A 26,475-nucleotide genomic window follows, 5' to 3' on the forward strand; every position below is an offset into this window, starting at 1 on the left:
AGTGGTTTCCCGCGCTCGTCGTTTCTCACGTCGAAATCACTACTTTTGAATTGTTTGAACCACTCGAAACACCGTGTTTTCCCAAGAGCCGAATGCTTCGACAAACATACGTTGCGATTCTACAGCAGTTTTCTTCAAATGATAACAGAAAACGAACGCTGTCCACAAATCGCATTTCGCAGGCACAAAACTCGACATGTTTACGGGTTTAAAACATATACCGGTGTATGCTTCCCCCCATGAACCATGGACCTTGCCGTTGGTGGGGAGGCTTGCGTGCCTCAGCGATACAGATGGCCATACCGTAGGTGCAACCACAACGGAGGGGTATCTGTTGAGAGGCCAGACAAACGTGTGGTTCCTGAAGAGGGGCAGCAGCCTTTTCAATAGTTGCAGGGGCAACAGTCTGGATGATTGACTGATCTGGCCTTGCAACATTAACCAAAACGGCCTTGCTGTGCTGGTACTGCGAACGGCTGAAAGCAAGGGGAAACTACAGCCGTAATTTTTCCCGAGGACATGCAGCTTTACTGTATGATTAAATGATGATAGCGGCCTCTTGGGTAAAATATTCCGAAGGTAAAATAGTCCCCCATTCGGATCTCCGGGCGGGGACTACTCAAGAGGATGTCGTTATCAGGAGAAAGAAAACTGGCATTCTACGGATCGGAGCGTGGAATGTCAGATCCCTTAATGGGGCAGGTAGGTTAGAAAATTTGATAAGGGAAATGGATAGGTTAAAGTTAGATATAGTGGGAATTAGTGAAGTTCGGTGGCAGGAGGAACAAGACTTCTGGTCAGGTGACTACAGGGTTATAAACACAAAATCAAATAGGGGTAATGCAGGAGTAGGTTTAATAATGAATAGGAAAATAGGAATGCGCGTAAGCTACTACAAACAGCATAGTTAACTCATTATTGTGGCCAAGATAGACACGAAGCCCACACCTACTACAGTAGTAGAAGTTTATATGCCAACTAGCTCTGCAGATGACGAAGACATTGAAGAAATGTACGATGAAATAAAAGAAATTATTCAGGTAGTGAAGGGAGACGAAAATTTAATAGTCATGGGTGACTGGAATTCGATAGTAGAAAAAGGGAGAGAAGGAAACATAGTAGGTGAATATGGATTGTGGCTAAGAAATGAAAGAGGAAGACGCCTAGTAGAATTTTGCACAGAGCACAACTTAATCATAGCTAACACTTGGTTTAAGAATGATGAAAGAAGGTTGTATACATGGAAGAACCCTGGAGATACTAAAAGGTATCAGATAGATTATATAATGGTAACACAGAGATTTAGGAACCAGGTTTTAAGTTGTAAGACATTTCCAGGGGCAGATGTGGACTCTGACCACAATCTATTGGTTATGACCTGTAGATTAAAACTGAAGAAACTGCAAAAATGTGGGACATTAAGGAGATGGGACCTGGATAAACTGAAAGAACCAGAGGTTGTACAGAGTTTCAGGGACAGCATAAGGGAACAATTGAAAGGAATAGGGGAAGAAATACAGTAGAAGAAGAATGGGTAGCTCTGAGGGATGAAGTAGTGAAGGCAGCAGAGGATAAAGTAGGTAAAAAGACGGGGGCTGCTAGAAATCCTTGGGTAACAGAAGAAATATTGAATTTAATTGATGAAAGGAGAAAATATAAAAATGCAGTAAATGAAGCAGGCAAAAAGGAATACAAGCGTCTCAAAAGTGAGATCGACAGGAAGTGCAAAATGGCTAAACAGGGATGGCTAGAGGACAAATGTAAGGATGTAGAAGCTTATCTCACTAGGGGTAAGATAGATACTGCCTACAGGAAAATTAAAGAGACCTTTGGAGAGAAGAGAACTGGGTTTAAAGCTTGTTCCCGACTGAAGCGTTGCAAGACTGCTCCCAACAACATAAGAGATTTGTGCCGAACTACGTGGACTTGTTGCACTGAAATGAGCTCTCTTTAAATGTGGATTTATGGAAGTTATGGCGTAGAACAAAGGAAAAGATCCGATAGTATCCGACTGTCTGCTCAGCTGTTAGTCAAGTGGCTAGCGTTGCTGCCTCTGGATCACGGGGTCCCGTGTTCGATTCCCGGCCGGATTGGGATTTCCTCTGCCCGGGGACTGGATATTTGTGTTGTGCTCCTCCTCCTCCTCAACATCATTCGTGACAGTGGCTACATTGGACTGCTTAAAAACAATTGAACTGCATAAAAATTGGACTTTGTACGGGCGCTGATGACCGCGCAGTTGAGCGCCCCACAAACCAAACATCATCTTCATCCGACTGTGAGATTAATTCGTGGCGAACATCTGGAGTGGTTTACATCGTATGAATATGTGTGCTTAATACTGAGCTGTATTAAATGAGACGAACACTTAGCATCCGTAGTAGAGGCGCGAATGGAACGTTTAGAACTTTTCGAAGGATTCTAGGAAAGTGCTGTGCATATATAGGAAAGCCGCCTACATTATGCTACTGCTATCTCTCCTGTGGTTCCCACGTTTGAAGCTCTTATCAAGTGAGCGTGGCATCATACAGTGATTGAATTGAGAGAACGTTCCTAGGATAGCTACTGGTAGATACAGCTCGTACGATAGTAGCAGAAATGTTCGATGAGGTTAAAGAGTGCCTTTGGATAAAAGACTGTAGTTGTAGAGCAACCTGCTTGGTAAAATGAAGGAAACTCCATTGGAGAAGAGTGTGCTGTCTGCATCGTGCATCTGGCGGAGAGATAACGAAAATGGAGCAGGAAAAATTGGGACACGTACAAAATTATACTGACAGCTATTTTTCTTCCCCTCAAAACGAGAACGTAAGAGTACAGGTAAACTACCAATACTGGTACGAAACACCCTCTGCCATGTACTCTATAGTGGCCTGTGGAATATACAGGCTGTTTCATTAGGGATAGTAAATACATTGAAGGAAACAAACAGCAACACACAGCACTTCTGCGACATAAACGAAAGTTGGAAGGCCTGTTTCTGCATCTGAAAGATGATGTCGATTGAGATTTCGTGCCAGTCGCGTAAGAGTGGTGTAAGTAGCACCACTCTGAGGATGTCGGCCGCGAGCGTTAGTTACCTTTGGCGTTGGGTGTGGTGGTTTGATACCGCTCAAAAATGCCTTAAAGCCGACAAAGACGCCATTATTAGTACCTCATAAGTCTGAGCGAGGTCGTGTAATAGGGCCATGAGAAACTGGATGTGCCTTCTGCGACACTGCAGCAGAACGTCGCAGGAATGTAGCCGCCGTACATGATTGCCGGCGGCGTTAGTCACCGAATTGTACGGTCGCAAGGAGACCGGGCAATGGACGGCCACACGGCACTATCGAGAGTGAAGACCATCGTGTTCGGCGTATGGGTCTGGCGCATCGTACTGCACGCGCGGCAGCAATTTTAGCAGCAGTTGGCACCGCACTGACACAACGAACTGTTAAAAATCGTTTACTTGAAGAACAGCTACGAATCGGACGTCCTGTAGCATGCGTTCCACTGACCCCAAACTGCTGCCATTTGCCACTTCCAGTGGCGTCAAGCAAGAGCTCATTGGAGGTCAGGGAGGTGGTCCATTGTGTTTTCTGATGAATCCCGGTTCTGCCTCGGTGCCAGTAATGGGCGTGTGTGGGTTAGGATGGGCCCAGCTGAGATCCTGCGACCAATATGGACTTACACCTTGAGTTATGGTCTGGAGTGCGATTTCGTATGACAACAGAGCTACTCTCGTGGTTATCCCACGCATCTTCACTGCTAATCTGTACGGCAGTCTGGTGGTTCGACCTGTCGGGCTGCCATTCACGAGTAACAGTCCAGGGAGTGCACACAATGGACGTTTGCATGCTTACATTTAACATTCAGCCGGTTACACCGGTTATTGATGTACCAGCATTTCACTTTTGCACTGGCTTCTCTCGCTCTTACGTTAACCTGTGATCTTGCAATGTTAATCGCTTAAATATGTTACCTAGAAGAATGCATTCCCAAAATATCATTACTCTACATTAATCACTTTCTCGTGTTGCGACTCGTGACTTTCAGGAGGTGCTAGTATACACTATTTGTAACAAAACATTCTGTGTAAAAACTGTCCACAGATTTTATTGGTTACAGAGGTACAGCTGTTAGAATGCAATGCATACATATACACACAGAAGATGTTAAACATTGGCAAAAGATTAAGTTCAATATTGACATTCATCAGTTCCCCTTCCGACTTCAATGCACTTGACAACACCACGTGTAGCTCTTCTGACGTTCTTTTGTCGCACAGCAATCTTCATAACCAGATCAGTTTGCCTCTGTTGTTTACTTGTTCTTTGTATGTTCAAGTGTGCGTGAATTCCTAAGGGACCAACTGCTGAGGTTATCGGTATCTAGGCTTACAGACTAGTTAAACTAACTTACTACCTTATGCTCTTTCAGCTATCTCCACAGGCAAAAACCTAAGGGGGGTAAATTCGCGGAATCCTGGTGACGAAAAAAAGTGAGAATTCTACTTATCCATTTTTTGGGGAATATTAAGTGTCGATGACGCGTGATGTAACGATTAGAATGAACAAGGCTCTGTTACACCAGAAGATGGTACCGGTCACTGAATGCAATGGAAACCTCTTCCAACAACGCCGGAGGATCGTTTGCAAGAAAGTCTAGTTAACATGGGGGCTCTGTAAAACGATGCAGTAGCACAATAGGACCACGCCACATTTTTACACAGAAAAGCTCTTGAACATGTCTCCACAAGGGCATGTAAATTTCAGGCGAGTCACCCACCGAAGCGCGTTACGAGTGTTATTGATACCGTCGCGACTCAAAGTAGCTTCATCAGTAAACAGTATTAATGGGATTGCTCGGCGATTTGCAATTACCCAACGACAAAACTCCAATCGTCTCTCTCTTGAATGTGTTGAATGTGCTGCAATTGATAAGAATAGAGGCTGTCTGTTCTTAATGTCCATCATATTCTTTTATCGATAAACCGACACGCATAGAAATTCAGCGTGTACTTATTGAGGGACCACGGTCTATCAACTGAATGATGCCTTCTACGTCATCAACACTGTTCATTTGCATGTTCAGATGAAATATGACTTCTGGGCATAACATCAGTCTCATTAAATGTAGTGAAAAAATCTGGTAGTCTTTTGTTAGAAAATTGTCCACCGTATTGTCTAGAAGCAAAATAAGCGTTTCCATTACCAAATACAAATATCGTATCGGCATTCTCAGCGTTTGTAGATGAGTGCGGTATGCCTAAACAGTATAGTAGAAGTGGTCTACTAATCATAGTCATAGTTGAAAAATTCAATTATGTAAACCCATGCACAGCTTCGCAACTTGAACTTCAAAATAATAATAAACCCATACCAACTGGAGTATCATCACTCGAAATGAAAACTTATCTCTGTAACGTATGAAAACTGAACTCGTTTTAAATGGATTGTTTTATTCTAATTAGTCTATACAACCGTTTCCTAAAATACATACATACTGTTCCTCCCGAAGCAACACTCTATGTCTGAGAAGGACTCTAGCAGCCACAGAGAATCCGCGGAAGTCACGTCGCCTGCGGTCTGCAGAGTGGGTCACTCACCGGTCTCTCTCCTGCCCCCCCCCCCTCCCCCCCCCCCTTGGTCCCACTGCGACTGTCCACTGTCCGGCTCTCCCTGACGATGACAGAGCCGCGCCGCAACCCTCGCTCCGCTTTCTCTCGACTGCATATAGATCCTGCCTCCTTTCTCCTTTCCACTCTGGCCCACCTCCAGATGTTTCTCCTCATCTCGACCTCTCTGCGTGCACTCTGCCTATCCCGCCGACATTGCAGTATGCTCGAAGATACTGAGATGACAAAAGTCACGGGATACCTCCTAATATCCCGACGGATATTCCGGGTGTATTGCAGCAACTCGACGTCGCTTGGACTCCACAACCCGCTGGAAGTCCGTTGCAGAAATACCTGCTGCCTCTACTGCCGGCCATAATTTGGAAAGAGTTGCAGGTGCAGGATTTTGCGCACTGACTGACGTCTCGATTATGCCCCATAAATGTTCCACGGGATTGATGTTAGGCAATATATGTAGCCTAAACATTCGCTCTAACTGTCTAGAATGTTCTTCAAACCAATCACGAACAATTGTGGCCGGATGGCGTGGCACATTGCCGTCCATAAAAATTCCATCGTTGTTCGGGAACATGAAGTCCGTGAATGGCTGCAAATGGTCAATGATCAGTTCATTTGGACCAGAGGACCCAGTCCATTCCATTATGGAACACCAGCTTACACAGTGCCTTATTGTCAACTTGGTTCCATGGCTTCATAGGGTCTACGCCACACTCGAAACCTACCATCAGCTCAACTGAAGCTGAGACTCGTTTGTTCAGGCTACGGTTTTCCATTCATCTAAGGTACAACCGATATGGTCATGAGCCCAGTAGAGGATGTTGCTTGTCTGTTAACACTCACAACTCTACGCAAAGGGCGCTGCTTTCGTTGGTTAAGTGCAAGCTGTCGGCCACTGCGTTGTCCGTGCTGAGAGGTAATGCCCGAAATTTGGCGTTCTCGGCACACTCTCGAGACTATGAATCTCTGAATATTAAATTCCATAACGATTTTCGTAATGGGATGTCCCAAGCGTCTAGCTCCAACTACAGTTCCGCGTTGAAAGTATGTTCATCCCCGTCGTACCGCCATAATCTCGTTGGAAACCTGAGTACAAACGACAGCTTCGCCAGTGCACTGCCCTTTTTAGGGTTCTGTACCTCAGTCGGTAAAAACGGAACCATTAAATGATCACTGTGTTGTCTGTCTCCTAAGATCCCCTTTTTATCAAGTAGAGGTAGAGGGCCGACCGCTGTGGCCGAGCGGTTCTAGGCGCTTCAGTTCGGAACCGCGCTGCTGCTACGGTCGCACGTTCGAATCCTGCATCGGGTATGGATGTGTGTGATGCCCTTAGGTTAGTAGGGTTTAAGTAGTTCTAAGTCTAGGGGACTGATGACTTCAGATCTTAAGTCCCATAGTGCTCAGAGCCATTTGAACCATTTTGAAAAGGTAGAGGAATTAAATTGAAATTTATGTCAAATACTAAGGTCTACAGTCCCTTGGCGGTGTAAAAAATTTAATGTTCTAAATTAACGCAATCAAAAGATACGAACGTTTATGTGACATATTTTCATACTGGGAAACTCACTAATAAAAACCTGCAGGTGAACTATCGACATACATAATTAAGTTTGTACGGAACGATCAGACTGCGAGTTCTGTTCATACGAGGGCTGTTCAAAATGTAAGGTGAGTTTTCAAATAGCGCGGGCAATGTACATTCGACTGTCGATCATTTTTCTGTTATGCTGGTACACATCTCCCGAACTTATGTTCACATTTTCAAGTGTACAGCGTACCTCGTTTGTTTTTCACAGATAGAAAGGTTAGACGTGTTTTATGTGCTCGGCGATTTTCGATTATTATAATAAATGGAGCAAAGAATTTGCATCAAATTTTGTGTGAAAATTGAAATAAGTGCTGTAAAACACTTGAAATGTTGACTGTGGCATACGGTGAGGCTGCACTATGTAAAAAAAAAAAGTGTACGTGCGGTGCAAGCTCTTCCAAGATGGCCGGGAAGATGCCGAAAACAAACCTCGCTCTGGAGCCCCTGCACATCAACAACAGATGATAACGTCGAAGCTCTGAAGAATTGTTTTTGGAAAATCGTCGAACTACAGTAAGAGAGGTGGCTGAAAATGTTGGCATATCGGTCGCTCGTGTCATGCAATTTTTTCGGATGTTTTGGGCACGAGACGTGTGTCAGCGAAGTTTGTTCCAAAACTTCTCAGTTCTCGATCAGAAGAACCGCCGCATGAGCAACGCTCAGTAGCTCTTGAATTGACATCAGTTATGATCCTCATCTGCTCAAGGGTCATAACTGGTGACGAAACATGAGTTTGCGGTTATGACGACGAAACCAAAGCCTAATCGTCCCAATGGAAGCATTCCGGAGAGCCGAGACCGAAAAAAGCACAAGTTCGATGAAGTTTCAAAGTTTTTGCTCTCTGTTTTTTTTTTTTTTTTCAATTACCGTGGCGTAGCGCATCAAGAATTTTTGCCTCAAGGTCGTACGATCAATGAGTAGTATCAGCTTGACGTCTTGCGCTGTTTGCGAGAAGCAATACGCAACTAACGTCCGGAGTTGTGGAAAAACAATTCATGGCTTCTGCATCACGAAAATGCACCTGCTGATTCATCGTTGCTTGTGAAAGAATTTTGGACAAAAACAACATGACAGTCAGGCCTCAGGCACCATATTCACCGGATTTGGGCACCTGCGAGTTTTTTCTGTTGCCACACATCTTGTCAACGAAATTCTAAGTCACTGCGAATTGCTGCTGTAAGTGAAAGGCATACCACCAGGGCGGAGTTCACGTGGGAGATGATTTTATGGTGCTTGGCGGGTGGTTTCCGTACTACAAGTTGGGCCCACTTGTTCAGGTTTTAGTGTGCTTGGACACGGATGTACATTTGAGTATTCACGACGACCAAGTGTTGCCCTTTCTTCTAAACCTTCATGATGAGTATGCTGGAGACACTCCCGTCTTCCGGGATGACAACCATCTTGATCATAGGTCTCCACACGTGTGTCGGTTTGTCGATCACTCAGGAACCCTGTCGCATCTGGACTGTCCTGCTAAGACACGCGATCTTTAATCCCATAATATCGTATGCGATTAAAGATCGCGTGTCTTAGCAGGGCAGTCCAGTCTGGGAGTGTTTTGAAACTTACCAGAATCGCTGCGGTTTTGTAGCGCTACGGGATCTAATCACCAATGAGTCTCCTGCAGCATACGCTATACCTAAAGGAACTCATGGACTCTCTGTCTGACCGAGTTGAGGTCGTCATCATGACTAGACGCACATTTTGTGCTTTATTCAACTGTTGTGGAACTGTTCCTAGGTTGCTGCCAACTGTGATCCACATTGCACAACAGTGGTGGGACATGCCTTTAACAGTTTCGTTATTGTTGTAATTATTTATGCCTTAGTTAGATTTATTTGTGCGCGAAGGTAAAAATTTGAAGGATAACAATGGCTCCAATGGCTCTGAGCACTATGGGACTTAACTTCTGAGGTCATCAGTCCCCTAGAACTTAGAACTACTTAAACCTAAGTAACCTAAGGACATCACACACATCCATGCCCCAGGCAGGATTCGAACCTGCGGTCGTAGCGGTCGCGCGGTTCCAGACTGTAGCGCCTAGAACCGCTCGGCCACTCCGGCCGGCGAGGGATAACACTTTTTAGAGGTGCTGAGAGGGGACACCTGTATATTGTCAGGGTGGTGATGTGGATCTGTAACGTGCTAACACGTACTGTTTCAGATACACAGCCATGGCTGAAACCTCACGTCACTGTCACAGTGGAATTCTGCTGGCCATGGTAGTTGGCTCTGTTCGGCGGGTCGCCAAGGCCATCACTCCAGCAGTGTGGCTGACGTCTTGTGGGCTCCCATCTGGCATTTTGCAGGCACAGACAAAGCCGTAGCGTGAGAGTGTGTTCCATACTGTTTAAAGCGTCCTCAACACCACTGCGCAAGATGACGATGACCTGTGATGACCCTTTGGGATGTACCGCGCTGTCGGAAGCTATGTAGTTGGATGATCCTGGCCCCACTGGACAGGCAGGCCCGGTACCCAGAAGCGCCTGCAGTGATGATCAAGAAATGAGGCACAGGATGGCCATCTGGCCCAGTTGTGACAGTAATGTTAGAACGGCGAGCACTGGAAGTCTGAAGATTGATCATCGGCGATGTGGCAGGTGGTGCGAAGTCCCACAGGTGGCAGTTCGTGGCCACCTGGAATGTGCCATCTCAGGAACAGTGAACAACATCCCAATGAGTAGACACAGGGATGTTACTAATCATGGAATTGAATGCTATCAGTATGAACGCCATTGATCCTTTGACCAAATGAATTCAGAGCTGGAGCTTATTTATTTACACGTCAAGTTCCTTAGGATCAAATTGAGGAGCAAATCTCCGAGGCCATGGAACGTGTCAGTACATGCAATTACAACATAAAAGTAATAGCAGATAAAAATAAATGTTTATGAGCCCGAAAGAAGTCAGTCCATAAGTTTAAATAAACGCAGTCTACAATACAATAAGAATCAGCTTAATTTTTCAAGGAACTGCTCTACAGAATAGAAGGGGCGACCCATGAGGAAACTCCTCAGTTTAGATTTGAAAGCGCGAGGATTACTGCTAAGATTTTTGAATTCGAATGGTAGCATATTGAAAATCGATGCAGTAGTATACTGCACACCTTTTCCCACAAGAGTTAAGGAAGTCCGATCCAAATGCAGGTTTCATTTCTACCGAGTGAAAGATGCTTACCCTTGGGAATAAGCTAATATTGTTAACAAGAAATGACAGTAAGGAATATGTATATTGAGAGCCCAATGCCAAAATACCCCGACTCGTGAACAGGGGTCGACAAGAGGTTCGTGACCTTACACCACTAATTGCCCCAACCGCCGGTTTCTGAGCCAAAAATATACTTCTAGAATGGGAAGAGTTACCGCAAAACATAATAACATACGACATAAGCGAAAGAAAATAAGCAGACTAATTTTCGTGTCGAACGATCATTCACTTCTGATTCCGTTCGAATAATAAAAATGGCCGAATTAAGTGTTTGAACAAGATCCTGAACGAGGGCTTTCGACGACAGCTTACTATCTACCTCAACACCTAGGAATTTGAACTGTTCAGTTTCGCTGATCATATGCCCTTCTGTGAAATTAAAACGTCAGGTTTTGTTGAATTGTGTGTTAGAAACTATAAAAACTGAGTCTTACTGTGATTTAGCGTTAGTTTATTTTCTAAAAGCCATGAACTTAGGTCATGTACTGCACTATTAGAAACCGACCCAATGTTGCACACAAGATCCTTTACTACCGAGCTAGTGTCATCAGCAAACAGAAATATTTTAGAGTTACCGGTAATACTAGAAGGCATATCATTTTAAGGAACAGGAGCGGCCGCAACACCGATCCCTGGGGCATCCCCCCCCCCCCCCCCCCCCCCTCCCCACCACACTTGACAGCACCCCACTCAGACCCCACATCACAGCCGTTATCGTCATTGTGAATAATGACCTTTTGCTGCCTGTTGCTAAAGTAGGAGGTGAACCAAAAGTGAGCTACTCCCCGTATTCCGTAATGGTCCAACTTCTGGAGCAATATTTTGTGATCAACAGAATCAAATGCCTTAGTTAAATCAAAAAATATGCCAAGTGTTCGAAATCTTTTGCTTAGCTCATCCAGTACCTCATTTTCAGTTGTTAAACGACTTCTAAAGCCGAACTGTACATCTGATAGCAAATCGTTTGATATAAAATGATCAATTATCAGTGCGAGGCCAAGAACAGCACGATATTACTGCGCAGTATTTATGCTCGGGACACGTCGTTTAGAAGTCAATATCTCACGGACAGGAGTTTCAACATCGACGTGCAGGGCAAACAATTGACACGACATGGTATCCAGGCAGCAGCAGTACCCCAAGGAAGCATCCTAGGGCCCTTACTGTTTAACCTCTACATAAACAACCTTCCAGCTACAGGCAACACGACGGTGGCAATCTACGCGAATGCCACTGCCATCCTTGCGCAAGTTTGGAAGCCGTCTAACATTAACTCACGACTACAGATTGCACTCAGAATGGCAGAGCCTTGGCTGGTGAAATGGCGTGTTAGAGTAAACGGCGACAATGGCGAAGCCGTTCTGTTCACTAGAAGACCGAAGCAACTCCGCAAACATCAGCGCTGCAACTCAATAACACTACATGCGCGCCCAATAAGTTTCCGCGAGAAGGTCAAATACCTCGGTGTCTGGCTGGACAGGAAACTACTCTGGGGGGGGGGGGGGGGGGGGGGAGGACTACATTCAACACGTGATCAACAGAGCAAACGCGAGGCTAAAAAAGCTCTAACCTATGCTTAACAGGCGTAGTACACTGAATAGGAGGATGTCCAGGTCCATGTACATGTCACTTATCAAACCTCTGATGACGTATTCTGCTCCCGTTTGTGGATACGCTTCGCCCACGCGCCTGCGCCGTCTGCAGCTCATACACAACAAAGCACTCAGAATGATAAGCGACGCTCCGTGCTGCACACGCACCGCGGATCTTCACCGGGAATATCGGCTGGATACCATCTTGCAGGTATTCCAAAAACTCTCCACACGACTGTACAATAACACGGGACACGCGCGCAACCCGTTTAGCCTTTCTCTGGGTAACTACGACCACAACCATAGACCAAAGACGCTATTAGCAAGGAACTAAACATCTATGGTCCATAGCACGATAACACGACAGTACTGGCGAACCCGTGCAACACAGCTACCACTGGCAACCCCAGATGCTCGACCCGGCGATAAACAGGCAACCGCAGGGAAACCGTACTGTACATAGCACGCAGACCAGCCACACACGCACCCCCTACACTGTGAGATGATCTGTGTCCGATCGCCCACTAATGTATAACGACCCTGAACTGTTGCAGGGACGCAGCAGCTGCAGCAGGCCCCACAACGAGCTCCAACAACGACAAAGGTAACGATGCACGACACCTCGCACTAACACAACCACACCTTGCACGCACTGCCGCAGCTAGCAAGCCGCTACTGCCCTTACTACCCTTCCTACTGTCGCAGAGATTTTTTTTTCCCTTGGCGCTGGCCTTGGCAATTTTTTCCCTCTGCCCTTACAAACCGCTACCCTTCGATCGCTTTCGTCCACTTTCTGTAGGACCATGTCATTGACTAATCCTACCCAGATGCATGGATAGCATCACAGCCCGTATCCCGTGACTCACGATTTGAATACTAACATGTTATACGGAAGTGACAGTAGAACTTTTGGTTTGGTCACCACGTTTGTGCGGGCGTGGAGGGGCCCCATCCTATAAATAGTTCAGAACTCTGCCTTCATAGTGAGCATATCGGCGCTCGATGATGTAGAACTGGCATGTACTGCGGTTGCAGTCGCTACTTCTCCGCACGGCCGTACTAACATACTAAGAAAACTAACAGCACACACCTATGACTGTCGGAATTTTTTAAGGATGGACGACGAATCTTTCAACGAATTTCTGAAATTGGTTACACCCACGTCCGCAGAAAACATACTCTTTATATACTCATCGGATTTCACTTTCCATGCCGCGCGGGGTAGTCGCGCGGTCTGGGGCGCCTTGTTACGGTCCACGCGGCTACCCCAGTCCGAGGGACGAGTCCTCCCTCGGGCATGAGTGTGTGTGTTTCCTTCGTTTAAGTTAGTTTAAGTAATGTGTAAGCTTAGGGACCGATGACCTCACCAGGTTAGTCCCATAAGATCTTACCACAAATTTCAATTTTCACTTTTTCCAATGCTGGAAGCGTTTTGTAAACCTGAAAAGAATAAGAAACATTAACGCAGAGGACCCGTGGGAAGTGTTGTTATGTATTTCTGCAATAAATAATTGCAAGTGCCTGAAACAAATAAGCAGTTGCACTGTTGTTTTCCTGCTCCTCAATGCTTGTATCAAGTGTATCTATAGCTAATTACTGAATCAGTATTAAATATGTAACCGAACTACTCCCCTGAATGCACCTCCACAGATGACTGCTTTGATTTGTCTTGCTTGATATATTCATATGACGTCGCTGTGTTAGTTGTTTACACGTTCGCGAATCACGAAGTCTCGACAGGATCTGCCGCATATTGCACAATATCACCGTTACACAGTACGATATACTGAGTGAGCATCAATATTTTTAAAGCTCTGCAGTCCTTTTCTGTATAATGCACAAACCGTCAATACCGCTCTCGAGGTTCAATATTACCGGACAATACTCAATATTGCACAACAATTTTCGTGACTGTCCTGCGCCCCTGTAGTGGAATTCGTTAACAAAATCAGTTCTAAAGGCATTACGTCTATTGGAGGAGGTTTTTTTTGGATCTGTGTTTTTTTGTTGTTCTGTTGATCACTACGGCACTACTGTGACAAGAACAGTGCTGACTACGGCAGCATATGAATCCTGTGCACATTTGACAATACGATTGCTCTAAGTTATCACTTCATACATTGGGATCCTTAAATATACGTGTCCTTATACATACGTTTCAGCGTTAAAGGACGGCGCTGGCTACTGCAGCATATTAATCCTGTGCACATTTGACAGCCCGATTGCTCAAAGAGAGCATAAGGGAACAATTGACAGGAATAGGGGAAAGAAATACAGTAGAAGAAGAATGGGTAGCTCTGAGGGATGTAGTAGTGAAGGCAGCAGAGGATAAAGTAGGTACAAAGACGAGGGCTGCTAGAAATCCTTGGGTAACAGAAGAAATATTGAATTTAATTGATGAAAGGAGAAAATATAAAAATGCAGTAAATGAAGCAGGCAAAAAGGAATACAAACGTCTCAAAAATGAGATCGACAGGAAGTGCAAAATGGCTAAACAGGGATGGCTAGAGGACAAATGTAAGGATGTAGAAGCTTATCTCACTAGGGGTAAGATAGATACGGCCTACAGGAAAATTAAAGAGACCTTTGGAGAGAAGAGAACCACGTGTATGAATATCAAGAGCTCAGATGGCAGCCCAGTTCTAAGCAAAGAAGGGAAGGCAGAAAGGTGGAAGGAGTATATAGAAGGTTAATACAAGGGCGATGTACTTGAGGACAATATTATGGAAATAGAAGAGGATGTAGATGAAGATGAAATGGGAGATACGATACTGCGTGAAGAGTTTGACAGAGCACTGAAAGACCTGAGTCGAAACAAGGCCCCCGGAGTAGACAACATTCCATTAGAACTACTGACGGCCTTGGGAGAGCCAGTCATGACAAAACTCTACCAGCTGGTGAGCAAGATGTACGAGACAGGCGAAATACCCTCAGACTTCAAGAAGAATATAATAATTCCAATCCCAAAGAAAGCAGGTGCTGACAGATGTGAAAATTACCGAACTATCAGTTTAATAAGCCACGGCTGCAAAATACTAACGCGAATTCTTTACAGACGAATGGAAAAACTGGTAGATTCAGACCTCGGGGAGGATCAGTTTGGATTCCGTCGAAATGTTGGAACACGTGAGGCAACACTGACCTTACGACTTATCTTAGAAGAAAGATTAAGAAAAGGCAAACCTACGTTTCTAGCATTTGTAGACTTAGAGAAAGCTTTTGACAATGTTGACTGGAATACTATTTTTCAAATTCTAAAGGTGGCAGGGGTAAAATACAGGGAGCGAAAGGCTATTTATAATTTGTACAGAAACCAGATGGCAGTCATAAGAGTCGAGGGGCATGAAAGGGAAGCAGTGGTTGGGAAAGGAGTGAGACAGGGTTGTAGCCTCTCCCCGATGTTATTCAATCTGTATATTGAGCAAGCAGTAAAGGAAACAAAAGAAAAATTTGGAGTAGGTATTAAAATTCATGGAGACGAAGTAAAAACTTTGAGGTTCGCCGATGACATTGTAATTCTGTCAGAGACGGCAAAGGACTTGGAAGAGCAGTTGAACGGAATGGACAGTGTCTTGAAAGGAGGATATAAGATGAACATTAACAAAAGCAAAACGAGGATAACGGAATGTAGTCAAATTAAATCGGGTGATGCTGAGGGAATTAGATTAGGAAATGAGACACTTAAAGTAGTAAAGGAGTTTTGCTATTTAGGAAGTAAAATAACTGATGATGGTCGAAGTAGGGAGGATATAAAATGTAGACTGGCAATGGCAAGGAAAGCGTTTCTGAAGAAGAGAAATTTGTTAACATCGAATATAGATTTATGTATCAGGAAGTCGTTTCTGAAAGTGTTTGTTTGGAGTGTAGCCATGTATGGAAGTGAAACATGGACGATAACGAGTTTGGACAAGAAGAGAATAGAAGCTTTCGAAATGTGGTGCTACAGAAGAATACTGAAGATAAGGTGGATAGATCACGTAACTAATGAGGAGGTATTGAATAGGATTGGGGAGAAGAGAAGTTTGTGGCACAACTTGACTAGAAGAAGGGATCGGTTGGTAGGACATGTTTTGAGGCATCAAGGGATCACAAATTTAGCATTGGAGGGCAGCGTGGAGGGTAAAAACCGTAGAGGGAGACCGAGAGATGAGTACACTAAGCAGATTCAGAAGGATGTAGGTTGCAGTAGGTACTGGGAGATGAAGCAGCTTGCACAGGATAGAGTAGCATGGAGAGCTGCATCAAACCAGTCTCAGGACTGAAGACCACAACAACAACATTGCTGTAAGTTATCACTTCATACATTGGGATCCTTAAATATACATACGTTTCAGCGTTAAAGGATACGCTGTGTAACATAGACGATGCTAGATGTACACAGCTGTTACGACATGGTCACAATATAATCTGAATTCACAAATTTCATAAATCTGTATACAGTTATTCGTGGCAACTGTCTTGGAACAAAAGTATATGTCGTTTGCCTCCTACGAGTATACTTGGCTCAATACAACCTGTCTCGTCCCCAAATGTTTCCATTTGTTTATCCACGAACGAAAAATTCCGTAACTTGTGCAAACCGTTTCATTACGGCTGATGGACTGAGCGCTTCAACGTTTATACAGAGATTGTGGTCTCACACAACTCCACGTCAGGACTGCTCATATCAATGAACATATCATGTTGCCTGCAGTGTACAATGGCGATTATTTGCAAAACATTCATTCTTCGTATCCTAGAATATTGCTTAAATGTGAAAAATCCATTCCAATTAGAACTAAAATGGATATTGAACATATACAAAGTAAGCAAGCGCGAAAGGTCACACGTTTGTTTGGCTCAAGAGAGAACGACAGGTAAATGCAGAAAAACTTAAGCACGTATGCACTTGAAGATAAGAATCAATTATCGTGTCAAAGCCTATTTACGGAATTTCAAGAACCAACGATACACGAGGAATATGGGAATAAACCACAGGCTCATGCGTATAGGTATAGCAGGGACCGCGAAGACAAGATTGGACTAACTACAACGCGCCTAGAGGGGTTTAAGCAGTTATTTTCCCCGTGCTGCATACACAAATGGAAGGGAAAGTATCCTCTACCATGTACCTCACAGTGGTTTGCAGAGCATGTATTTACTGTATGTATGAGTACCGCAAAATCAAGACTCAGTCGTTGCGGACGAGGCTTCCTTACCTCAATCGACGTACTTGTTCTTCTCTGTGCTCCCTGCATGTTTGCATCTTCCTCTGTTTTTAGATGTAACCTTTGCGTCGCCACGCTGGACACCTTAGCAGCCAAGAATATGCTGCGCTCTTTGCTTGCCGGCACTTCACTGCAGTGGCATTCTCCTCTGTACACCTTGAAGTGACACCTGTTGGTGTCTCGCAGCCGGTTCGGTGCAGTGTTTCGAGGCGAGGCGAGATAGAAGGGCCTTGCCTCCCTTACCTCCCTTTAACTGCTCTCTTTTTTGCCGAGTTAGCGGTGAACGCCTGGTGGAATTTCGGGGTCGGGCACTTTTATTGTTCCAGCCACGTTACACTGCTTACGCTTCAACGGTACCCCGCGGCATAAAGCAGTCTTATGTTCTGCGCAGCAGCAGACATATCGCCAAAGTATCGGACCACTCCGCTGTATTAACGAGCGAAATCACACTAGAGCAGAAAACTGTTGCAGGCAGGGCCAGGAAGAGGAAGCACCTGGCCCCACTCGCAGCAGAGGTTTCGGAAGATTCTCCTGCACCAGAAACTGCTGGTACGCAGCTGCTATTATTTCCGGATTCCTCCAGCCCAAGTCGAGTGGCGTTGCTGTCTCGGTGGGTGCCAACACCGAGCCGGAGATTGCTTCCGCGATTCTAGTGAAACGACACAGCACAAGAGCTTTCTCTTCCTCGAGGTGTCATTATCGACCGGACCGCAAAGTTTCCAATACTGAGATGGGAGGAAGACAGTTATTTCGGTCGCCAACTCTTAGGTTGGTTTGGGGCGGTTCTCTTTTTCTCGTAGCCTGCCAGCTGCTGTCTTCATTCCAGCGTAACTGCTGCACCCCACACTATCTTAGCCGCGCGGTTGAGGAGGCCTTGCCACGGTTTGCGCAGCTTTTCCCGTCGGAGGTTCGAGTCATCCAGGTTCGAGTCATCCCTCGGGCTTGTGTGTGTGTGTGTGTGTGTGTGTGTGTTGTCCATAGCGTAAGTTAGTTTAAGTTAGATTAAGTAGTGTGTAACCCTAGCGACCGATGACCTCAGAAGTTTAATCCCATGAGAGTTTACCGCAAATTAAAAAAAAAATCCACACTATCTTCGGTCTGTTTGATGCCGGGTCTTGTCACAATTAGTAGCAAAAATTACTACTGTTCAAAGCTTACGAAAAGAGAAGCAAAAGCGTTTCCTTCCACCATTTCTGCAACTACCGACTGCAGCAACTACCCGTGTCTCAGTATGTGACCAACTATGCTACCTCAGCGACTCATTATATATGAGGTGACAAAAGTCAGGGGTACATCCTAATATTGTGTCGGATCTTCTTTTTCCTGGCGTAGTGTAGCAACTAGACGTGGCATGGACTTAAAATGTCGTTAGAAGTGATACCGAAGAAATACTGACTTTGTATTGTATAATAACCGGGGACCTAGAAACGACGGAGAGGCTCCCGCAGTGGTCCACAACCCCACGACGACTATCGCAGTCCACTTCACCTCTCCGCTGCCCGACACCGAACCCAGGGTTATTGTGCGGTTCGGCCCACGGTGGACCCCCCAGGGAACGTCTCACACCAGACGAGTGTAACCCCTATGTTTGCGTGGTAGAGTAATGGTGGTGTACACGTACGCGAAGAACTTGTTTGCGCTGCAATCGTCTACACAGTGTAACTGAGGCGGAATAAGGGGGACCAGCCACCATTCGCCGAGGCAGATGGAAAATCGCCTAAAATCCATCCACAGACTGGCCGGTTCACCGGACCTCGACAAAAATCCGCCGAGCGGATTCGTGCCGGGGACCAGGTGCTACTTCCCGCCCGGAAAGCAACACTGACCGTATTACATTTGTAGCCGTCCGTAATTGCGAAATTGTTGCCGGTGCGGGAACTGATCTCTCGATTACATTCCATAAATCTTCGATGGGTGGCCAGATCATTCGGTCGAATTGTGCAGAATTATCTCAAAACCAGTCGCGACCCATTAAGACCCTGTAACATGGCACATTGTCGTCCATAAAATTTCCATTGTTGTTTGGAACTAGTAAGTCCATGAATGGCTAAAAATGACCTCCAAGTAGTGAAACATAACCATTTCCAGTCAATGATCGGTTCAGTTGGACCAGAGGGTCTATTCCATGCCATGTAAATACTGCGCACCACCTTCCACAGTGCCTTGTTGATAACCTGCGTCCATGGCTTCGTGGATTCTACATCTACATCTACATCTACATCCGTACTCCGCAAGCCACCTGACGGTGTGTGGCGGAGGGTACCCTGAGTACCTCTATCGGTTCTCCCTTCTATTCAAGTCTCGTATTGTACGTGGATAGAAGGATTGTCGGTATGCTTTTGTGTGTGCTCTAATCTCTCTGATTTTATCCTCATGGTCTCTTCGCGAGATATACGTAGGAGGGAGCAATATACTGCTTGACTCTTCGGTGAAGGTATGTTCTCGAAACTGCTCCGCATCATCTCTTACTTAGTGAAATCTGGATTCATTTGTCCAGGCACGGTTTTCCAGTCGTCTCGGCTCCAACAGATATGGTCACGGGCTCAGGAGAGGAGCTGCAGGCGATGTCGTCGCGTTGGCAAATGTTCTCGCGTTGGTCTTTCAAAGAAAGGCAGCACGTTTTCTATTATCGCGAAATATGCGAGAGAGTGTCACAGAAATTATGCAGGATTTGGGCTGGACATCATTAAGAGAAAGGCGTTTTTCGTTGCGACGGAATCTTCTCTCGAAATTCCAATCACCAACTTTCTCCTCCGAATGCGAAAATATTTTGTTGACACCGACCTACATAGAGAGGAACGATCACAACGACAAAATTAGGGAAGTCAGAGCTTGTACGGAAAGATATAGGTGTTCAGTCTTTCCGCGCGCTATACGAGATTGGAATAATAGAGAATTGTGAAGGTGGTTCGATGAACCCTCTGCCAGGCAGAGTATCCATGTAGATGTAGATGCAGATGTAGAATACCGGGCACTGAACCATTGCTGCACTCACCCCGTGCCCACGTAAGAGAAAAGGTAAGAACGGAAGCAGAGTCGAGCACCATTTGTCCAACATAGCGCTGATAAATCTTGATTCGGTGCGTAGTGACTGTCTCGAATCACCTCCCAAACAAAAATTGCACTAGAGCATCGTCGGACTTGGATCGCGCGGTTTACCCAACCGTGGCCTCGGCCACATAAGTGGGAGCTCCCTATTGACGCGGGCCTCGGGCAAACAGGTAATCTCGTGTGTGTGGGCAGGCCGTATCTGGCAGATAGCCGCGTTCAAAGGCTGCGGCAGCGGAAACGAAAACACGTGGGCGGCGGTCGGCAAAAGTGGCAGACCATCGACCGCACGTGACCTGCGGGTCGACGCGTCGCCATGGCAACGGGCCGTCGTCAGCCACGAAGCCGCGACGTGTCTTACGGCAGCTGTGAAACAAGGAAACTGTGATCTGCAGAAACTATCTGTATGTAGGTAAGTCCGTGTCCAGCAAAAGCAAGATTTGATTTAAATAATGAATGACACAATTGCAGGATTTCTTGAAACATCGAATGTGACGAATCAAAAAAAGCTTGACTGCTGGTACGAGAATATCTATGTGCGTCAGAAACTCCATATAGTCAGAACCTCCGTTAAAGTTCCGAAAGTACGAAGAAAAAACTTGTTGAAACTGTTTATACCACACTCATTTGTCTCTAACCAAATAAATTTCCGAACACTAGTATTTTAGCACAACGTCCTTGGATTCCATGCACCTGGGTGAGAGCCTGAGATGGTCAGCAGCGTGCAGCTTTGGTCAACTGTGACTCCAGTTCGATACGCGCTATGCAGTCGCTTTTGTTTCCCAGTGGGTACTGGTTGACGGTTCCTACCGCTGACCTTGGAAGCGTCTGGCTGTCTGTGAGGGTGGTTTTCTCTGGGCTCGTTTCTGTAGCAGTGTGTGTGACTGGCGGATGGCATTCCCTTACAGCGGTGGTCGTCAAACTTTTATTGTTCAGTAGCCAATACTGACATTGTTGGGAGGCACCTCGAGACGCAGACGTAGCGACCTCATTAGTAATTTGTAGCTTACATAAATTAGTACGTTACGAGCTCCCCACAGAGCAGCTATAATAAGAACGCAATAACTTGGCTGTCGGCTCCCAAGTACTGATCGTCAAAGCTGGCGCCATTCGGTCACTTCGAGGCGACTGTTCTATGTTTCATGTTGTTGCCAAATTACCTAATGAAATGTTGTTGTCTGTGTGAATGAATGAATAATTGATTAATAAAAGTAATGGTATTAGTATTTAAAGGTATTGTGCAATATGAGAAACGAACACAAATGTTTACTAAATATTTTGAATGTCACTTTTCCTTATATGCAGTGCGTTGTACTACCACAGCCTTAATTTAATTTCACTTTCCTTGCTGAAAATGTGTACCGCATTTGAAAATGACTATCTCTGCAATCCGTATTTACGAATACATGTTGTTTCCCTGTCGAAATTTACACCATAGCAGCTGATCGGTACGAGTCGTGCACGCCCGTGAGACAAACAATAAGACATACCCTATCTCACATCTTCTAACCGCGGAGTGCCCGGGCTATTTTTCTTGTGCCTCTGAGGTAAGCGGCTGCCTATATTTGGCTCACGGCCGAATTCACCAATGTCAAGTAAAATTAAGGACATTCTGAAATATAACCCTCCCTGCAAGTTTTTTTTTTTGTATTTGTTACTGGGCAGGGAAAACACTCTTAAGCAGCTCTTAACGTTAGTTGGCGGTTTTGGATTCGACTGTCAGTCGCTACATGCATATTATTACAAAATACTGGCCGGCCGCTGTGACCGAGCGGTTCTAGGCGTTTCAGTCCGCAACCGTGCTGCTGCTACGGTCGCAGGTTCGAATCCTGTTTGGATATGGATGTGTGATGTCCTTAGGTTTTTTTTTTTTTTGGTCATCAGTCTACTGACTGGTTTGATGCGGCCCGCCACGAATTCCTTTCCTGTGCTAACCTCTTCATCTCAGAGTAGCACTTGCAACCAACGTCCTCAATTATTTGCTTGACGTATTCCGATCTCTGTCTTCCTCTACAGTTTTTGCCCTCTACAGTTCCCTCTAGTACCATGGAAGTCATTCCCTCATGTCTTAGAAGATGTCCTATCATCCTGTCCCTTCTCCTTATCAGTGTTTTCCACATATTCCTTTCCTCTCCGATTCTGCGTAGAACCTCCTCATTCCTTACCTTATCAGTCCACCTAATTTTCAACATTCGTCTATAGCACCACATCTCAAATGCTTCGATTCTCTTCAGTTCCGGTTTTCCCACAGTCCATGTTTCACTACCATACAATGCTGTACTCCAGACGTACATCCTCAGAAATTTCTTCCTCAAATTAGGGCCGGTATTTGATATTAGTAGACTTCTCTGGCCAGAAATGCCTTTCTTGCCATAGCGAGTCTGCTTTTGATGTCCTCCTTGCTCCGTCCGTCATTGCTTATTTTACTGCCTAGGAAGCAGAATTCCTTAACTTCATTGACTTCGTGACCATCAATCCTGATGTTAAGTTTCACGCTGTTCTCATTTCTACTACTTCTCATTACCTTCGTCCTTCTCCGATTTACTCTCAAACCATACTGTGTACTCATTAGACTGTTCCTTCCGTTCAGCATATCATTTAATTCTTCTTCACTTTCACTCAGGATAGCAATGTCATCAGCGAATCGTATCACTGATATCCTTTCACCTTGTATTTTAATTCAACTCCTGAACCTTTCTTTTATTTCCATCATTGCTTCCCCGCTGTATAGATTGAAGAGTAGGGGCGAAAGGCTACAGCCTTGTCTTACACCCTTCTTAATACGAGCACTTCGTTCTTGATCGTCCACTCTTATTATTCCCTCTTGGTTGTTGTACATATTGTATATGACCCGTCTCTCCCAATAGCTTACCCCTACTTTTTTCAGTATCTCGAACAGCTTTCACCATTTTATATAGTCGAAAGCTTTTTCCAGGTCGACAAATCCTATGAACGTGTCTTGATTTTTCTTTAGCCTTGCTTCCATTATTAGCCGTAACGTCAGAATTGCCTCTCTCGTGCCTTTACTTTTCCTAAAGCCAAACTGATCGTCACCTAGCGCATTCTCAATTTTCTTTTCCATTCTTCTGTATATTATTCTTGTAAGCAGCTTCGATGCATGAGTTGTTAAGCTGATTGTGCCATAATTCTCGCACTTGTCAGCTCTTGCCGTCTTCGGAATTGTGTGGAAGATGCTTTTCCGAAAGTCAGATGGTATGTCGCCAGACTCATATATTCTACACACCAACGTGAATAGTCGTTTTGTTTCCATTTCCCCTAATGATTTTAGAAATTCTGATGGAATGTTATCTATCCCTTCTGCCTTCTTTGACCGTAAGTCCTCCAAAGCTCTTTTAAATTCCGATTCTAATACTGGATACCCTATCTATTCTAAATCTACTCCTGTTTCTTCTTCTATCACATTGTCGCGTCCCAAGCGTGGGTTTTGCGAAGGATTGAGCGACACGATTCGTAAACGGGAATTAGCCGGTTGACCTAATTGAGAGGGAGACTTTTGATCTGGCTAAGATGTTAAATTCCCTGGTGTGAAGGTACAAGGCTAGGATGTTGGTAGAAGTAAACTCGTATGGACGTTATAAAAGTTCTAATTTATTCATAAAGAATACAGATCACCCTAACTGCGTAGTGATTGTACCTACAGAATAGCCAAGCCCATTACAGAGACGGTGACTGACTTCCACCGTTCTGGCTGCCTGATAGAACTTTCCAGCACTTTGCTGCCCAACTAGCACCCTACGTCAGAGTCCCGCGGTCGCTGCCTAAACGCTCATCGGCGACTATCTCCAACTGTCTGCCTGCAGCCCGCCCTCAGCCCAAGTCGGCTGCTACTCACGCTGACTACCGTCGCTGCCTAAACCCGAGAGAGAGAGATCCCCGGAGCGGCGTGCCTCCGAGTTTTGTTAGCTCTTCCCCTTCGACCCCGCCAGCGCTTGGCATGACGTAGCGTCGAGTGCAACTTTTCCTTATTAGGGATTGTTTTAGTATTAACTTCAGTACTTTTCTTCAGAAGCTGGGTGGAGGGGTAGAGGGGCCTCTCCCTATATGGTCACGCACTGCGTCCTGAGCCCTTCATTGGCTCCTCATGACGTAGTGCGGTCCCCACCTAGGGCCCTCTTTCTTTCTCTCTCCGCTCCCAGACTTCTCCCTCTAGCCAAGAGTGTTGATACTGTAAGTTATTGCTTATTAAGGGACCTGCCCAGAGCGCCCTTTTTATCTTAATAGCTGAGTCTGCTTCCTTGCTTATCACGCGCAGCTGCCTGGCCGCTTGGACCGCCGCCTCGGCTATCTGGCTGCGTCGTTATCTTTTGTGACCCCTCTGACACGCCTGGCGTCCCCTGTTAACTCTATCTCCCCGTATGATTTCTGGTGTATCGTCTGAGAACAACTGCATTTAGACTTGGCTTTTCTGCGGTTACAACACCTCCCCCGCCAGGGAAATTGGCGTTACTCCTCTGAGTAGCGTCAATTGTGACTCTTTTATTTATTTTTCCATTACATGCTTTACAGATTTGTTTATTACATTAGCATCTGATATGTTATATTTTTCATTTTCATTTAGTAAAGTCAAATTCATTAAACACACAATAATACAATTACATTATACATGCCTAACATTCAGTTATGTCAAAAGCATTTGCATTAAAATCAAAAGACACTTTCATTGATACATACATTCACATTTCAATTAGAATTACATTTCAAATACAGTTACATTTCAATTACACATTTCAAATACAGTTACATTTCAATTACATATTTCAAATACAGTTACATTTCAATTACACATTTCAAATACAGTTATTTAACGTCTGTTTCTGAAAGCGACCGTATCACCTTGGTCTTTTCCACATCTTTCATAAATTACTATCTCTTCAGTTTCTTTATTACTGTGTCTTCTAGCTGAACTAGTCTCTGGGTATTGGTTCACTATGGTATTTCTTATACATACTTTTCCACAACAATCACTGTCTTCAAAATATTTCCATATACTTTTAAAACAGTCTTTACAACATTTACAGTTTTTACAACAGCATGTTATTATGATTAGAATAACTATTGATATGGCTACATACGTAGTTATGGAGTAATGTGTGAAGTACCTGGAGTACTTCATTTCCTCCTCTTGTCTCTCTACCATCTTCTGGACATCATCCAGTCTTTTTCCTGCGACTTTCAAGTCGTCTAACTGTGTTATCACCTGGTCCAATGGCAAATCTAATGCTAACGTTGAGACATTCCTTTTTTCCTTGTTTACCACGCAACAATCTAATTCTAGATTGATCTGCGGAACTATGTCTTTCTTCGTCACATTACTCTGAATCACTCTATCTGTTTGTATGAACACTCTAGTGCCATACCCCTCACATTTACTGTAGAAACTAATTTTTCCTACCCCTTTTATTACTAGGTCCTTTGGTGGTTCCCTTCCACACAATACTGTTAAGCCTTCTTCCTTCGGTGCTACATATAGCCATTCGTTACTGTTTAGATGAGTCCAAAGGCTCTGATTCAGTGCGACTATTTTTCGCACACAATCTTCGGGAATTTCTCTTACCGGTTGCAACAATTTGGCTTCGCACTCTTCGTGGTCGAATGTTGACAGCAAGGCGAATGCTTGTTTGCACAGTCTCCTATTTTTACTTAGCTCCTTGCATTTTAGTTCCTCCGCAGAAAGTTTCGCGTACTGCCTTTTGGATTCATCTATTAGTAAGAATTCTTTCTCTGGCTGTATGTACACATATTTACCTTTCATGTTTGGAATTTCTTTTGGTAGTGGGAGTACTCTATACAAATTGAAATTGTTATTATTTTTTTAATGGAATATTAATTACATATCCTAGTATGCTACCCGAGATGAAAACATCTAAATCAATTATTCTTAACAATAGATAACCTGAGGACTCCGTAAAAGGAACAGGAAACTTTACATCTTTTAGTTCTTCCCGTATTAAACTTAGGTATTTTACAATTTGGAGTGGATTAATTATATGAGGCTGTAGTATTCCCTTCTGAGCATTTACAATGGCATTTATCATTTGTTCGTATTCCTCTTCGATCTGACCAAACACTGCCGATAGTTGTAATACTTGCTCTGTTACTGTGGCGAAGGACGCTACACGTTTAAACCCTATATCGGTTTCCTTCACGTATTCCTTCATGAATCGTTCTAGTCTTTGCATACCTGTCTTCAGAACGTGCTCA

General features: G+C 44.7%; 2 protein-coding genes across 3 annotated transcripts in view; one reads left to right on the forward strand and one right to left on the reverse strand.

The window, feature by feature from the left end:
- Positions 1-26,475, reverse strand: part of LOC126284583 (caspase-1-like) — a 398,664-nt gene that overhangs the window by 248,833 nt on the left and 123,356 nt on the right. The window lies entirely within an intron of this gene.
- Positions 1-26,475, forward strand: part of LOC126284570 (heparan-alpha-glucosaminide N-acetyltransferase-like) — a 353,817-nt gene that overhangs the window by 69,153 nt on the left and 258,189 nt on the right. Inside the window, exon 2 of one of the 2 annotated variants that reach the window (XM_049983590.1) lies at positions 12,553-12,602. The exons of the other annotated variant lie outside the window; for it this stretch is intronic. The gene's annotated coding sequence lies outside the window, so the exon portion shown is untranslated. The remainder of the gene's footprint in view (positions 1-12,552; positions 12,603-26,475) is intronic. 2 annotated transcript variants of the gene reach the window in all.

The sequence above is a fragment of the Schistocerca gregaria genome, chromosome 1, assembly GCF_023897955.1.
Source record: "Schistocerca gregaria isolate iqSchGreg1 chromosome 1, iqSchGreg1.2, whole genome shotgun sequence".
Taxonomy (NCBI): domain Eukaryota; kingdom Metazoa; phylum Arthropoda; class Insecta; order Orthoptera; family Acrididae; genus Schistocerca; species Schistocerca gregaria.